This window comes from Nicotiana tabacum, chromosome 3, assembly GCF_000715075.1.
Source record: "Nicotiana tabacum cultivar K326 chromosome 3, ASM71507v2, whole genome shotgun sequence".
Taxonomy (NCBI): domain Eukaryota; kingdom Viridiplantae; phylum Streptophyta; class Magnoliopsida; order Solanales; family Solanaceae; genus Nicotiana; species Nicotiana tabacum.
Genome location: NC_134082.1, coordinates 134,302,898 through 134,321,600, shown reverse-complemented (window position 1 = coordinate 134,321,600; position 18,703 = coordinate 134,302,898).

The following is an 18,703-nucleotide window of genomic DNA, read 5'->3' as shown; positions in this document are numbered from 1 at the left end:
ACAACAAGTGAGTTCTAAAAGAGAATACTAGGCCTCGTATGGTGTGAACTTCTTACTGAGATAGTAGATGGCTTGCTCCTTTCTCCATATTTCATCATGTTGTCCCAGAACACAACCGAATGGTCTATCCAATACCGCAAGGTAAAGCAATAGGGGTCTTCCTAACTCAGGCGGAACCAAGACCGGCGGCGTTGACAGGTATTCCTTAATTCTGTCAAAAGCTTTCTGACAATCATCAGTCCATTTGGCAGCGGCGTCCTTATTCAACATTTTGAAGATAGGTTCACAAATGACCGTGGATTGATCTTTGAACCGGCTGATATAGTTGAGTCTTCCTAGGAAACTCATCACGTCCATCTTGTTCTTTGGCGGCGGCAATTCTTTGATAGCTTTGACCTTTAATGGATCCAATTCTATTCCTCGACGACTCACGATAAAGCCCAATAATTTTCCAGCAGGAACCCCGAATGCACACTTGGCAGGATTCAGTTTCAGATTGTACCTCCTCCGTCTGTTGAAGAACTTTCTTAGATCTTTCATGTGATCCCTGGTTTTCTTGGATTTGATGATGACATCATCCACATATACCTCGATCTTCTTGTGTATCATGTCATGAAAGATAGTAGTCATGGCTCTCATGTAGGTGTCACCAGCGTTCTTCAAACCGAATGGCATCATTTTGTAACAGTACATTCCCCACGGCGTGATGAAAGCCGTTTTCTCTGCATCTTCCTCATCCATCCATATCTGTTGATACCCAGCGAAACAATCAATAAAAGACTGCAACTCGTGCTTGGCGCAGTTGTCGATAAGAATGTGTATGTTAGGCAAGGGGAAGTCATCTTTGGGATTGGCCCGATTAAGAGCTTGGTAGTCAACACAAACTCTAACTTTCCCATCCTTTTTTGGTATTGTCACGATATTGGCTAACCATGTCGGATACTCTACTACCCTGAGAACCTTGGCTTTGACTTGCTTGGTAACCTCTTCTTTGATTTTCAAACTCATGTCGGGTTTGAATTTCCTGAGCTTCTGCTTTACCGGCGGGCATGTTGGATCTGTTGGCAGTTTGTGAGCTACAATGGATGTGCTGAGACCAGTCATATCATCATATGACCAGGCGAATATGTCTTCATATTCCTTTAGGAACTCCGTGTACTCTTTCTTTTCTGATGGTGACAGGTGAATACTGATGCGTGTTTCTTATCATCATATGACCAGGCGAATATGTCTTCATATTCCTTTAGGAACTCCGTGTACTCTTTCTTTTCTGATGGTGACAGGTGAACACTGATGCGCATTTCTTTAACATTTTCTGCATCTCCCAGATTAACGACCTCAGTTTCATCCAAGTTAGACTTAGGCCTATTTTCAAAATTCTCAACTCCTCTAACGACCTCTTCTGGTATATCATCCTCTTCTGAGTTTGTATCCGTTTGTTGCGTTGTCTCGTTACAAGTCATAATCGTTGGTTCATCGTCAAGGCAAGTAATAGTAATGCTGTGTAAAATAAAGTGAATGATAGAAAAATAATAAGAGCGAGATATATAATAAACTGAAATGCTTCGATTAAATTTGCAATTGTTTTGAGTATTAGAGCTCTTTTCAGAATTAAAGACAATGCGGAAATAAAATTAGCTAGTAAAAATGTAAAATATTATGCATGGTGCTTTTGTTTAGCCTTGATACCCCGAAGCTTTCCGGGTCCTGGTGGTTCTGATTGACCAATTGCTGAGGCGCTCTCCTCGGTTCACACCTTGTATAGAAGGGTCTTCCTCCCCTTCCTCCTCGAAAATAACACAATAGTCCATATCATCATCCTCCAGGAACAGATTCTTCACGGCTGCCAATGCTTCATCTTCCTCCGACCCATATACATTATCTGCCGGCTGGAAAGTCTACTCCAGGTGAGGTATCAGATGCTCTAGTGAGTAGTAGGGACCGCACCATGGTGGCGACCAGTGATTGAACTCCTCCCAAGTGTACTCATACCCCAAACCAAATGTAATGCCATGTTTCTTCAACTTGATGGGTTTGGCGATTCCCTGGAGGTTTTTGTCGAGTCCCTTTCCAGGTTCGTATCCACACCAATTTAGGATACTTTCAATCTTGTTATCCCACCATTTATCTTTATCTACAACGTTGACTCTTTCAATGTGGTGGTATGTTTCTCTGCCTATTCTCCTTCTGCCTCCAATCATCAGTGATGGTCTGGCGACTATATATGGGGTTGCTACCATCGCCATGAATAATCACCTCTTGGTGATTCCATTTGAACTTCACTGCCTGATGCAGGGTCGATGCCACAGCTCCAGCGGCGTGGATCCATGGTCGTCCCAACAGCAAATTGTAGGATGCTGGGACATCTATCACTTGAAAGTCAACGTCGAACCAGGTTGGCCCCATTTGCAAGCATAGGCTGATCTCTCCGATAATAGACCCTTGGGACCCATAGAAGGCTTTGACATTAATGGCCCCATCTTTGATCTCGTGCAGGCACTTTCCCAATATTTTGAGAGTTATCAACGGACAGATGTTGAGGCTGGAGCCTCCATCGATCAAGCCTCTAGAGACGAAGTAATCCTCGTATTGCACGGTGATATGTAGGGCCATGTTGTGACTCAGTCCTTCCAGCGGCAGCTCATCTCCGTGGAAGGTGATTTTGTGGCTTTCCAGTATTTGTCCTACCATATTTGCCATTTCGCCCCCAGTTATGTTGCTGGGCACATAAGCTTCACTTAATATCTTCATCAAGGCATTTTTATGTGCGTCAGAGATCTGTAGAAGAGGTAGGATGGAGATCTGTGCTGGTGTTTTGTTCAACTGCTCAACGATCGAATACTCTTTGGCTTGTATTTTCCTCCAAAGATCATCGGGACCAGTTTCAGTAGTCCGTCCCGAGGCTTGCTTACTAGACTCAACTAGGTGCTCTGGAGTGTAAACCCTACCTGTTCTGATCATACCCTGCGCAACAATTGCTTCTCCCGTCTTAGTCTTTCCTTTCCTCCTTGCTTCAGTTGTGTAATCCCATGGTATGTCATTTGAGTGGAATGGTGTTATGTCTGACATTGCTACAGGAATGGGTACCCTCGGTGGTAACACAACAACTTCAAAGAGTACATGTGCCTTTGGAGCCCCGAACTCAACCTCAATTGGCCCAACCACCTTTGCAGAAGAAGGTGTTTCAAATTCGAGAGGTATAGACATGTTTACTTCATCGCCCCTGGAGGGCTGGTTCTGCACAACAATCGGGTTAAGTGTGACTGCCGGTTTCTTTGGCTCATCATCCTCATCAATCAATCCTATCGTTGGGGTCCCAATCATCTTCAATCTCGATCATGTGAATGTCCCCACCTCTGTGATCAGGCAGAGGGTTGTTGCAGATATTAGGAGCAGGCTTCTTTGCTACGATAACCTTATTGTCGATTAGAGTTTGAATACAATCCTTCAACGAGCGGCACTCATCAATGGTATGTCCCTTCATGTCGGAGTGGTACGCACATGTCTTATTAGGGTTGACCAACTAGGAAGGATTTTCTGGAGTTATGGCAGGGATAGGGGAGACGTAACCAGCAGCTTTAAGTTTCTCATACAACTGGTCAATTGGCTCAGCGATGGCTGTATATTGTCTGGAAGGTCTGTGGTCAAAATTTGGTCTGGGTCTAGGGAAATTTTGGCGAGTGGGAGGTGATTGGTAGTAAGAGGGTTGGGCATTATAAGCTTAGTAAACAGGTGCAGGTTGAGAGTATCTGGGTGAAGTGGGTTGATATGCGGGAGGTGGAGATGGTTGGTAAACGGGTGGTGGATTTTGGTAAGAGGGTGCGGGTGCTTAGTAATTCGGGATAGGCTGATATGTAAGTGGAGGTGAAGGGTAAGTGTGGTATTTTAGTGGTGATTTGGCTCCCTGTGCGACCATCATGGCATTGACATCCTTCTTCTTGGCCGTGCCACCAGACTGTAAAGCATTGTTGGTGGCCTACAATGCTTCAAGATTAATATCCATACTATTCTTAATGCCTTCCTCAATTCTTTCTCCCAGCTTGATGATATCGGAGAATTTCTGGCCCTCGATCAGCATCAACCTCTTATAATATTGTGGGTCCTGAGCCCGGACGAAGAATCTATTCATTTGTTCCTTTTCTAAGGCCGACCTGACCTTAGCAGCCTCTAATCTCCAACGAGTAGCGTACTCGCAGAATGTATCGGTAGGCTTCTTCTTCAGATTCTGGATGTAGAATACATCCGGTTCATTCTCTGTATTGAATCGGAACCTATCCATGAAATCTGATGTCATACCTACCCAACTTGTCCATTTATTGGGGTCCTAACTGATGTACCAGGATAAAGCATCCCCCTTCAGGCTTCTCATGAAGAGTTTCATACGGATTTTCTCATTCCTTCCGACTCCGACCATCTATCACAATATGTCCTTAAATGGACTCTGGGATCTCCCGTGCCAACGAACATTTCGAACTTGGGAGGTTTGTATCCCTTTGGAAGTTCAACATCTGGCCGAATGTAGAGGTCCTCATAATTCAGTCCCTCTATGCCTCTGTTTCCTTCCATGCCCTGGACTCGACTGGTCAACTTCTTGAGTTTTGCTGTCAAGTTTCTGATAAGAGAGTCCTTGTCATCAGACTCAGGTGCACTTGAGATTGGTTGAGTGTAGTGGGGTATGGTATCTACGTAGATGGGAGTGTTGTAGGGGTGGTCATTTGTGGTGTTCAGTGGTTCAGGAATGAGTAGTGGAGTGTGGCATGTGTTGCAGTGTTGAGCATGAGTGGGTTGCATCTGTGGTTGTGGGGTGTTCTGTGGAGGTGCGGGGTTTTGAGCATTTGGAAAGTTGACATCAGGAGCGGTGAGAGTGAATGATAAATTTTCCAAGTTCCAAACTTGATCCAGTTCTTCTTGGAACTTCAATAGTTTCTTCTCAAGTTGGGCTGCAGTTTCCTTAGCAACCGGGGTACCCTGAGGAATCTCAATTTCCTTTCTGGCGCTTGAATCTCCCATTCTACCTTTGTTCTTGTTCCGGATAGGAGGAGGAGGAGGAGGAGGTGGAGGGCCCTTGGATCTTGTACTGTATGATGATGGTGCCAGAATGTACGAACTAACCTTTGGGGGGGGAATAAAAAATAAAGAAAAACAAAAAAAGTAACAAGTTAGTGCGGGTTATGAGAAGAAAATATTGCAATATTTAAACAAATTGTGCAAGAATATAAATCATGTCATAATTTGGATGCCTCGTTGTGCCCGAGGTAGGCCTAGCGACAAATTAACTTAGAGAACTTATAATGCTAAATGCCTCATTTTATTGATAAAAATAAGACGAAACGCTAAATAACAGAAAATAAAATGTCACTAGTGGCCATCGGCCTTATTACATCATTAAAAGCAAAATAAAAGACTCCTAACTACTTGGTCCCAGAAGGACCTTCCCCAGATTCGGTATCTTTATCCCCCTCGAACAGCTTCACCAGCTCGCGCAGTCCTAGCAGCAGATAAGCTTGGGCCAAATGTCCGTCTGCATTCCCTCCAGCGTTTCGACAATCTTCAATCCTTTTGAGGAACTTTCCTTCTAGCTCCACTAGACCCCGCTCCAAATACCCTAGTTGCTTGTTGGCGCTGATAGCCATATCCTTCCATTCCTCGATCAACTTCTGATGGGCTTCTTGTATTTCCCGATGCTCACTTTCACACTCTCGAATCCTCTTGTGCAGTTGATTGTACTTAACCCGTGCTTTAGCTTTCTCGTCGATGATTCTGTGTCCTTGAATGAACCCAAGCTGACCCATACCATTGTGATTATCTTCCAACCAACCCGAATAGTGCGGCATGCAACCAGCGTGATACATGTCTGGCTCAATATATTCTTTCCCCAAAACGAGCTTGCAATGCCACATGAGTTGAGCTTGGCATTTGTGAGGGCTATCATCGTCCTGGAAATCAGCCCTAAAGTGACTTATTTTGTCGACCCATGGTATGATTTGCTTTCTTCCCTCCTGCCTCATGGCTCAGAGAGGAATGTAGGGATAAGTTCCTGTTAGACCAATGAGTATGAGAAATGGTATGTCTCGGGATCGAACAATGAATTCTTCCATAGGGAACTATTCGACCATCCACTGAACCTGGTCTTCTTTTAGATTCTCGAATAGCTCCACCCATCTTCCAGTGTCCTCTGGCTGAGCGAACATGTTAGGCATATAATTCATACACCTTGGCTGGTGGAAGGTAATGTGATCATTCTAGTCTCCGCGTAAGATCTCCTGTCGGTATTCTCCTTTTTGGAGGTGCTCCATGAGCCAGAGCTGAAGTAATAAATTGCATCCCTCAAAATGACTGGCCTTTCGCTGACAGTTGTCCAGAGCCCGGTATATCTCAGCAACAATTATGGGTACTATACTGAAAGGCTGTCCGTCAATTCCTTCCATCAGAGTCTTGGTTATCATGGCCAGTCTGGTATGGATCCTAGCCTTCTTCATAGGGAACACTATCATCCCCAGGAAACAAAACATGAATACGAAGACCCTTATGTGAATATGCCCCAGTGAGGTGAGGGCAAATTCATCTGAGTAGGTGTGGTATGACTTGCTATGGTCGTACCTCTCGTACAGATAGTTGAATGGGATGTAGGAGTCTTTCAAACAGATCAAGTCTGGGTTCTTCTTCAGTCCCATCATCTTAAGGAAACCCCTACCCTTGCGATTTTCTGACATAAGCAAACCCGGAGTCTCCCAAGGAATACCAACTAAGCCTCATATTTCTTCGAGCAAATGAGTCATTTCAAGGTCCCTGAAGCGGAACACAGACTTGTCATTATCCCATAACAGAGTTTCAGCCTCTATGATTTTGTTGTCAGGATGGATTTCTAGAAGAGAAGGCAGATTTCCTAAGTATTTTCGGACGAGTGTCTGATCACTGGAGTGGAGATCTTCCCACCAATTTAGCATCCTTGGATGAATGTTGGTTACCATGCCAAATCTGGGGACTTCGTGCCTTATTTTCTACAAAACAGAGTGTTAGACCCTTACCCCGCCAGACTAGACTATTTAAACCAATAATTAGCATAAAAAGCATTTAGTTCTCCAAATAAATGCACAGAACATGTAGGTGTCCATTTGGGTTTCAGGGAAACCCGATGGACTTTGGACAAGGCTATCTTAATGAGTCATTATGTGGACAACATAACTGACTCGGCTAGGTTTGACCATGATGCATGCACAGTTAGACAGAGTAAGGTTTCTATCGGGGTGTTAGACAGGTACCCTTGAGCGGACAACTCAAGAGGGAAAGGCACGGAACCGTCGACTGCACCGCTGATCGACTGGTTTTACCGCAAATACGCCTTTGCCGAATTTAAAGGGTGATAATATTGGAAGAGCGCAACCACTCATTATAAGCGTTGCTATGGTATTTGTTTGGCACGAGTGGAATATGATGTTGAAGATGCAGTTTACAAGAATGAAACAAATTGACATGTATTTTTACGTTCATAAGATAAATGATTACAATAATTGCAGTAATTACAACAATATTGAAATAAAGCAGTAAAGGAAAGAAAAGACATGAAGAGCCAAGTCAGTTTCATAGTGAAAGAATAAAAGACAGTAAATAAAGTAATTAATGAGATAGTAAAGTCACAAGCAACATGCAATGGTAAAAGCCTAAAGAAGATCCCCAGCAGAGTCGTCATGTTGTCGACGCCCCCTTTTTTCTCTAACCGTGGGGTCAGAAATCGGGTATACGACATTGGGAAGGACAACTCTATTCCCTTTCGAGAATTGGGTTTCGGAATTTGAAGAGTCGCCACCTAATGATTATAGTGCATTAGGACACTTTTTTTAGAAGAGTTTGAGTTGGAAAACCAGAGTTCGGGTAAGGGCTAGAAATTATCTCGAGGGGAAGGTGTTAGGCACCCCTCAAGATCCACTAGTGTGGTTCCCGGCCATGTTACAATTGTGACTTTACAAGTTAACAATCAAGGCTCAAATAAGGATTCGCATATAACATTGCAATCAGGTTGAAAACTTTCGAAGGTAAGTAGAGAGGGCAGAAATTTTTTTTAAAAAGAGATTTGAATAGTTTTACAAGAAAAGATGAAAGCAAATAAAGGGAGGGGGTCCTAGGTTTACAATTAATATGGATCACATCAATGCAATATCCATCAATCACTCCTCAGAAGAGGGGTCGCACATGATGTTGGCGCACCGGTCATCATATCCATATTCTACCCTTCCCACCCCGTTAAGGTATTAAAGTGCGGAAAGTTTCGTTACTTATTGCATGCTAGTACCCGTCCCACTCCTATCAGTCCCGAAGGCATTTAGGACTACTAATCCTAAAGGGAAAGGGATTTAGGGCCTTTTGAGAGTTTCAAAGGACAAAATACTAAGGCGTCAATCAAAACGCATAATACAAGTAAAAGTGGAGGCAGATAAGCAAGTAAGGCTCAAGTAAACCTCCTTAAATCAGATAAGCCATAGAGTTTAACATGTCTCACATGTACTAGTTTGGTCTTTAAAATTAAAGCGATAAACAGACTGATTTAACTCATATTTTTAGACAGGAAGTCCGCATGAGGCTTACTCGAGTGGAGTCATCAAAGACTGAACCACTTTAATTAGTCAACTTTACCTTAAATATGGGACAAAACTACTGATTGTAAAGGAGTTGCAGAATAAGATAAGTTTCAGAAAAGATTGCAGACTTAATACAAAGAAAATGGTTTAAAACGAGTTTCAGAAAACATACTTGTTTAAGAAAAAGAATTGCCAAGTTTTAACAAAAGAACTGAATTGCAGACTGATTCAAAAGGTTTATCAAATAAGTATAAAGAAGTGAATTCAGATTGATTTGAAAAATGTTTGTCAAATTATCAGGAAAGCAGTAAGTTTCCAGAAAATATGCATTGATTTTGAGAATATTTATCAAGAAGGAAAAAGATGCACTGGTTTGGTTGCAAGAAAAGTTTTATAGGTTCAGAAAATGTGCAAAAAGTCGCTTGTTTTAGCAAAAGGGGCAGTATTGTTTTAGACGAGTGAAACAATTCTGATTTGAAGTTCCTATAGGCATGATCTATACAAGTTACTGATTTTAATACCTTTTAAACGTTAACAGCCTTACAAATATGATATATATATGCTGGCTTATCGTTAAACCTAACGGTTGGCCTAATGTCATTATAAATGCAGAAATGCAAACCCCTATAGGTATGATATCTATACGCATAGTTGCAGAAATCAGAAAGTTAGATCCTATAAGCATGGTTTCTACTTGTGAGATCGCATAGATCAAAAAAATTAAATCCTATAGGCATGATCTCTACCCTTTGTGCATAAAAGTAAATCCCCTCCCCTTTTCACTAAATCCCCATGAGTTTATACAAATTATTACAGGCCAATGAAAAATAAGACAGAAATTAAAAGTACATCAGAAATCATCAGCTATATCCGAGCAGCCTAATTCAGACTTAGTGTCTAACAATATGAAATTGAACCACTTCCGAAATCCAGATTTCCAAAGCCTTCTCTTATCTGGGGTGTTTCAGAGATTCAAGGAGTTTCAGGAACTCCAGGCAGTGCTTACACCCCAAATATATTGCAGATTTAGATTATAGTGCAGTGTAGAAATACCAGCTCTCAGATGTCCAAGTTGAGAGGGAACTCAAGGTCCCAAAGCAAGGCTCAAGAGAGAGGGGCAGAACTTAAGATTTTAGGAATAGGTGTAAGTGCACAAGGGGGGAAGGGAATCAAAGAGAGACAGGGCAAACTAGTGGTCATGCCCAGCAATCGGGATGCTGGCATACCCCTGACCAGCCTGCTGGTCAAGCATTGAGAGTTAGGATCCATTGTGGATCAAGCCAAGGCCTGGACAGTAATTAGGATACTGTCAGGACAAGAACTTAACTCAACACATAGAAGGGGATAAGGGTAGAGGATTCATAACAGAAATAGAAGCAAGGAAGAAAAAAAATTTAACACAAATTACTGAACATAGGCAGTGGAGTAAACAACAGTCTGAAGGTGTGAAGTAAACACATAGGGGGTGAGGCAGAATATTTAAACAAAGGACATACCAGTTTCAAATAAAATAAGTAAGCAAAAGTAGCCTTGAGAGAACCAAGTTGTAAACAGCAGTTCCAAAAGATCTCAAGCAAAGCCGAATTTAAAACAGTATTGCAAGAAAGTGTTTTTGTTCGTGTGTATTTCAGTGTGTGTCTGTGTGTTTCTGATTTCTGAGCATTGATTCATGATAGAAAGAGGGAGGACTAGGTCCTTATATATTTTTTTGAAAGCAAGTAAGGCATGCAAAGAGTGCACAAACATAGAAACCAATCAATTAGTATCAATTAAGACAACTAGACTCCTTTAATTAAGGGGTCTATGTCAAACGGCTAATCAAGATGGAACAAGGAGGAGAAAAAAAATCAATTTACTAAGGCTTGATTAAGGTAAGGAAACCATATAGTGCACAAATAAGGTCAAGTACATAGTTGGTAATTAAGAAAAGATGGAATAGTGGTGTCCTTTATAAAGTAAAAATAAGGTATCAGTTTGAAAATCAATCAGAAGGATCCCGGATCCAATTGTAATCATAAAGAACCTCAGGTAAATAAGGAAAGAATAATTCAAACGTTGGTACATAATCACAGAAGAGATACACAAGACCAAGTATTTAAGGAAATCATCATAAGCCTAGGATTTTACACGCAAAATGATCAAAATAAATAGCTAGTAGGGTAAAAGGGATTTAATCGAAAGAAATCAGGGATGAATCACTAGCATGATTAAAGGGATTTCAAAATCAATTCTGGGTGAAATCTTTGAAAGGGAAGTTTTTTCCTTATATATAAAGCATACAGTCCAAACAAAAGAAAAGCTTAACAATGAAAATTTCAGAATCACAAGCAAGTAGGATTCTAATTCAGTTCCAGGCTCACAGCGAGTCTGAAACCTAGGGTTCCAAAGTGAAACCCTAGTGCCATCTACTCGAAGGGAAACCCCCAAAATTTAGGGCTTCAAATAGAAACAGAGGTGAGAAATCGTTCAAAGTCATTGAGAGAGGCAGACATACACAAACAGAAGCAAGAGAAACTACGAGTTTTAAGACAAAAGGTAGGCAAGAACATGCTGAGCAGGAATATCAATGAAACTTAGTAAAGTGAAACAAAATCAAAGCATGAACTTAAACATACATAGCAAAGAGTGAGAAGCAATGACCTAAGTTAGCACGTGAACAAAGAACAGAAAAGAACCTTGCAAAATCAGTAAGGAAATAAGAGAACAATCTTGAACATAATAAGAAATAAACAGGCGAGCATAAACACACATAGGAGAGAGCAAAAGAGTCAGAAAACCTTTAAAGAAGTTTTTCCAGAAACCCTAAAATTGGATTCGAACAAATTTTTGAAAAGAAAAAATTGGGGAAAAGCCCTAAAACGTCTATTAAAGACCCAACACGTCACAAATTTGAGAGAGATAGACGAGTACAGAACCTTAGAAGGCTCAAAAATGGCAGAGAAGACCCTAGGATGAGAAGGTTTTGAGGAAAGTCGGATCTTTAGTCGGAGAGACTCATATTGCTTCGAACATGCCGGAAAATAGCCGGAGAGGCCATGGATCTTGCAGATCTGAGACAGATCTAAAGGAGACCATGAAAGTCAGGCCTCCAATCTTTGAATAACTTAAGTTAGTGGTGAGGGAGAGTGAGCACATGCCACCTATGGCATGGGCTGCCATAGATTCCGGTGGAAATGATACGGAGATCGGTGGAATAGGGTTAGGGTTTCGGAGGGCCAGAGAGGTTTTGGGAGACGAAGGGAGTTTGGAGGCGGCTGTCTTTGGGTAAATGAACTAGGGTTAGGGGGTAGGGATTAAAAAAGGAAATGATACGTTATGGTCGTTGATCAAAAATGATCAATGGCCAGGATTTAAAAGAAAAACCGGACGGGTTTAGCAATTGGGTCAAGGGGTCGAGTAAAAAAATAAAATTGGGTCGTTTAATTGGGTGGTATTGGGGTTTAATTTTGGGCTAAAATTGAAATGACAATGGCTATGTGTTAAATAACCAATTTCTCCCTTTTTATTTTATATAAAATAATTAAAAAGATCTTTAAAATAGATTAAAAGCATTAAACTAATTAATAAGGTATAAGTATTAATTTAAAAATACTGGAAATAATTTAATAATAATGAAATGCTGTTAATTGTAAAATAGGCTATAATTGCAATTACATGCAATTTAGCTTTTAAATATCAAATAAATTTGTACAAATATGCAAAAAAAATCACCTTAATTATATATTGGTGTAAATATGAGAAATAAATAAATTATTCACCAAAATGATAATTTTGGGAATAATTATTGAATTTTGCACTGCTAAAATAGACAATAAATTGGTTTTGAAAGTCTTTAGAAATTTGGGAAAAATACCAAAACACTTGGGCATTCTTATGTATGCACATATATGTTATTTTGAAAGTATTTTGAGTGTAAAAAATACTTAGGGAAAAATTAGATATCAATAGATCCGTCTCATGTTCTGGATTTCAGCACGATTTAGTTGGATGATGATTTGTCCTATGATGTGGAGCTAGTAGCTATTTTGGGTTGTCAGGTTCGAAAGTTGAAATCAAAGAATATAGCTTCAGTGAAAGTGTAGTAGAGATGTCGGCTCATGGAGGAGGCTACTTGGGAGACCGAGCGGGATATGCGAATCAGATACCCTCATCTGTTTGAGGCTTCAGGTATGTTTCTTGACTCATTCAAGGACGAACATTTGTTTAAGTTGGGGAGGATGTGACGACATGGCCAGTCGTCTCATGAGTTAACGCTTCGTTTCCCCCATTTATGCTTCTTATTGCTTTGTATAATGGTCCTATATGTGATCGGGTTGATTGGTTAGGATTCGGAAAGGAATTGGTAAGGTTTGAGACACTTAGTCTCTTTTGAGGAAGGTTAAGTTTGAAAAGTCAACTAGATGTTGACTTATGTGTTAGAGGGATCAGATGGGAGTTTCGATGGTTCAGTTAGCTTCGGGAGGTGATTTGGGACTTATGAATGTGACCGGAATGAGTTTTGGAGGTCCGAAGTAGATTTAGGCTCGAATTGGCGAAAGTGGATTTTTGGCGATTTCCGGTTGGTAGGTGAGATTTTGATATAGGGGTCAGAATGGGATTCTGAGAGTTGCAGTAGTTCCGTTGTGTCATTTGAGATGTGTGTGCAAAATTTTAGGTCATTCGGACGTGGTTTGGTTGGGATTTTGATCAAAAGCGGAATTCGGAAGATTTTGGAAACTTAGGCTTGAATCCGTTGTATTTTGGTTGATTTTATGTTGTTTGAGGTATTTTGAAGATTGGTACAAGTTTGAATAAGGTTTTGGGATATGTTGGTGCCTTTGGTTGAGGTCCCGGGGGCCTCGGGTGAGTTTCGGAGGGTTGAGCGGATCATTTTAAGTTAAAGAAAGGTTGCACATTTTGGTTTCAGTTGTTGCAAGTATTTTGCTCTTCGCGTTCGCGAGTGGACCCTCGCATTCGCGAAGGGTCAGGAAGGGAGGCATCAGGTTTGGCCTTCGCGTTCGCGATGGGGAGTCCCACGTTCGCGAAGGGCTGGAATGTTAGGCATCGCGTTCGCGAGAGGCCTGGCCGCATTCGCGTAGGTTGGTGAAGCTGAGGCATCGCTTTCGTGATGGTGGGATCACGTTCACGAAGAAGATTTTTGGTCAATGGAATTTTTGTGCTTCGCGAACGCGAGGCTTTGACCGCGTTCGCTAAGAAGGATTTCAGGTCTGGGCAGAATGTTTAAATACTCGTCTTGTCCGCAATTTTGGGGTTTATTTCTTCCATTGTTGATCGTTTTTGGAGCTTTTTGAATAGGGTTGAAGAGATAATCAAGGGAAATCACTTGGATGTAAGATTCTTGGACTTAAAACTCGATTCTATTGTGAAATCTACCTAATAAATCATGGAATCTAAGCCAAAAATTGAGGAATTAGGACTTGAGATTAAGAAACTATAAAATGAGAATTTAAGGGGTCATTTGGACTCCGATTTTAGTGTTCTTAGTATGTATAGACTTGTGGGCGGATAAGGATTCTATTGATGTGATTTTTATCAAATTTCGAGACATGGGGCCCGAAGTTCGAGTTTTGGTAATTTCAGGATTTGTGTTGTAAATTGATTATTTTCGCTTGGGCTTCGTTCCCTTAGTATATTTTGACGTCCTCGTTCTGATTTTGGATAGATTCAACACGAGTGGAGGCCTATTCAAGGGGCAAAGGCATCGCAAGCTAGAGATTTGACCGGATTGAGGTGAGTAATGATTGTAAATGATGTTATGAGGGTATGAAACCTCAGAACTTGCACATCGGTGTGCTATATTGAGGTGACGCACACGCTTGATGATGAGTGTGGGGTCATGCACTGTTGGGGATTGTGACTTAGTCCGTCCCGAATGACTATTTTGCCGCGTATTTGAGTGAAATCTATTTGCTATCATCATTATTTGGGTTGAATGTCATATTTGGGCTTCGTGCCAACTCTTTGAACCCTTAGGGGACTTTTATTGATATTTTCTCACTGTTGTGACTTTATACTTGAACTCAATCATGTTATATTTCACTATTTTTGTACTCAGCCATGTTTACTCTGTTTTAACACTTAAATGATCTTTTAAATAAAATTTTGGGTTGAGAATCATGTTTTATTATTGCCCGAGTGGCTTGTGAGGATTTTGACTGAGTAAGGCCGGGGGCCTATGTTGTGAAAAAACATTTGATATTGATTATGAGGCCGAGGGCCTGAGATATGTACGCCACAGGGTTGCTTGTTGATATGAGTCCGAGGGCTTAGTGATGATGCCACGAGATGGCTTGATATTGCACTTGGGCCGTAAGGGGGCCCTCCAGAAGTCTGCACATCTCCAGTGAGCACAGGTACCCATTATGATATGAGATATAGCCCGAGGGGTTGGTATTGTTTGAGATATTGCCCGAGGGGCGGATTTGGTGATACTGTGCCCGAGGGGCGAACCTTTATGTGTTTATTTTCTTTAATTGCCTGTCATTTACCTGCCCGAATTGTTGAAAAAGGTTTTCGTGAAGTTTAATTTAAGTTAAATGACTTTCACCTACCTTTCACTGGTTTTATTGCGTCATTATAGTCTGCAAATGTGCTTTACTCATTTCATGCTTTCAGTCTTTATTTTTGATTATTACTCACTGAGTTGAAGTACTTTACTCCCTACACCCCGTGTGTAGATTCAGGCGAATTTGGTCCCGCTCCTGAGTACTGATCAGTTCCAGCTCAGGCGGATCCGAGGAGTCTCTAGGTAGTTGTCGGCGTTCGCTGCCCGGAGCTCTTCCCTATCTTATTTCTTCATGTTCTTTGTTTCTGTATTAAACCTTGTAGTTCCTCTGAGTATTCTGGATTGTTTAGATGCTCATGACTAGTGACACCCCGGTATCGAGCTATGTTGGGATGTATTCCGCATATTATACTATCATCTGTTTAAACTTTGGATTATATTATTATGCTTTAGACTATTTCTTACTGTTAAATTGTTAAATACTGAAATGAGAAGTGTCGACTGACTTTGTCCTCACGAGAGACGCCATCACGGCCGGGTCCGGATTTAGGGTCGTGACATTTAGTAACATTAGTCACTACGTTTAAAGTTATTGTTGACAAACTAGTTTCGTCTCTAATATTGTATGCAACTAGTAAAAAATATTATTTGTCTTAAATTTGTTATATTTATTTGGTGAAAAAGTTTGGTGACTAACTGTATTATCTATAATATATTAAAAGCAAAAAAATCCCTTAGCAAAATGTCGTTTGCCTTTTTTATCCTCAAAAATAAAGTTCACAATAGATAAAATAATCATTTAATTGTTGCTTTACTATTTATGAATATTCATTTAATAAGTTTTTTAATATTTAGTAATAGTCATTTAATTATTTTTTTAATATTTAGAACTTTGAAATCAATTAAAACTTTATATGTTAGTAAAATTTTCCTTATCTTAATTATGTAGATTATTTTCACCCTAACTAAGATTCTCAAACATATGTAGTTAACATTACGACTAAAGGTAATATTTCTTTTTATTTTGGATTTATTTAAACATATTGAGGGATTTGGTTTTTTACACTCTAATAAAGTGTTAAGAATAAGTAAGTTTTAAATTATTATAATCATATGTTGGTACATTTAAAAAAAAAATAGTTTAATTATCTCTTAATATTTAAATTTTTTAAAACAACTAAAATTATGTATGAGAAATATCAGATCGGTTTATTTATCCTTTGAACATAGAATTTTTATTGGAATATAATATAGTTATAGTTAAATATTAAAAACTTGGTATGAGGTAATATTAACAATTTAAATGAAGGAAAATTATTTCCTCTAATGTTGAGAATGAATAAATAAATTTTTGAACTAATTTAACAAAATAAGTTTCTGAATCAACTAATTAGTTATAAAATTCAATTCAACTATTTTACAAACTAATCATATTATTAGTAATTGCAAAATTTATAGTGCATATAAATTTATTTTCATAAGAAGAGCATTGAGGGTTAAAAAAAAAAACATTAGTTCCAATATAGTATTAAGAAACAAATTGGTAAAAATACAAACTTAAAGTAATGCGAATGAAATAGTAGAAGATAAAATATATTCTAAATAACTTATCATTAATTATTTTTTCTGCTTTTGCATTTGTCCAACAAATCACAAGTTATATTAAGTTATTTATCGTAAAATATTAACTCAACATCGATCACCCAAATGAATTTGATTTGTTGAATTAATATTTGAGTCACAGTTATTGATTCTGACATTAATTTAAAAGCTTGAGAAATATTTTTTAAAAATTAAATAGTAATTTTGAGAACCTATTTGAGTTGGATATTAAATCTTAGCCTATTATTTTTGGGTTAGTTGGTTGTAAATTAAAATATGAGCTATAAAATTAAAAAATATGGAGCTTGGCTGTTCTAATGTGAAATTTTCCCTTCTTACAGTGCTACTTTCTTACTAAGAAATAAAGTCCTGGCTGTGTAAGGGAAAAATCGCCTTACCTTTTTCTTTCTTTCTTTTTCTCTCTTCTAAATACGTAATCTATATATATATTAAAGCAAGAAAGTTACCATATATAATTGACATTATGGTTAAGCCAAGTGGCAAGCTAATAAATGTCAATAGTATATGGTGACTTTATTCTATATTTGACTATTTTAGTTAAATACAAATATATATATTTGAATTAAAAGATAATTTTGAATTTATATATAAAGTTCTAAAATTCGAATTTAAATTAAAAATAAAATTTATCTTTTTTTATCATGTTATCATATGCAATCATGTTAGGAACTTTTGTTATTTTTTCTAATTATTTAAATACTACTTCTGTCACGACCCAAAATTTTACAAAACTACTCCATATAACTATAAAACTCTTTCACATTTAAAATCATATAAATATAAGTCTTTGAAACACTGTAGCTTGATTTGAATAAAACGAAATTCTTTTAAAATAAATTTAATATATAGGATACACGTCTATGTTTATCTAAATAACAAAAAAGAGTTTACAAAACCAAATAAAAGTTTACTTACATATATAATAAAGTAACATACATGTTGGAGAAAGAAACATCACAAAATCAGTCAACATTACAAAAAAAGCTATTTCTTTTTTCTTCTTAAAGATTATTTGTTTGAAGAGTCGATTTGCATAAATGGACATCAAACAAATAACAAAACTTTGGCTATACAATTGCTATCATTAATTTCAATTTAGCACATTCAAGGAATTGAAGGGTAGAAGCTGAAACCTCTTCATTTAGCTGTAGTCAGGCCAATATTGCAAGGATATATATTTTTTTCGTTGAAGAATATTAGTTTTGAATCATTAGATTATGTGAAAGGTTTTTTTTTTCAAACTCAACAAGAGATAAATTGGTATCTAATTGATAGTTTCTATAACGACTTTTAAGTGTAACAAAGAGCATATATAAAGAAAAAATTGGTATGACATGATTTTTTTTTAAGTGTAAACAAATTATTTCGAAAAAACTCTTTCCCTTTTTTTAATTCAAAGATAATAAAAAGATAAGATATTTTTGAACATTAGTAGAGAGTTTTTATAATTATTTATAATAGAAGTTATATCATGGATAAACTAAAAAATCGAAATCTTATGGAATATTTACATAATATCCGGCCATATTTATTGTTTACTTTTTATATCTAATATAAATAGATATATACCGGTAACACACGATTATACACATATTATATATGGATTATATATAAATTACACATCATTCAATTTTTTAATTTAAGTGGTTGGGTGAGCACCTATTTAGGCTGATTAGATAAAGACAAAAGAAAAATATGACAATTTCAACCAAAGAGCAAAAATATAATTAAAGTTCATATGTAGATAATATTTTATTAAAACTCATCCTTATATAGTGAAATAAATTAATTTTTGTAACAAAAAATATAATGACATAAAAATAAGATTAAAAAATAATATTGAAAAAAAATGTTAGAAAGATCTAAAAACGAGAAATAAAAGATGACAATAAATTTCTTCTTATGTTTCATCTTTGTTGAATATAAAAAATTTGAAAGTTAATCTCATCGATTTCAAATATTTTTTTTCAACTCAAATACATAGATTATAAGATAAGGA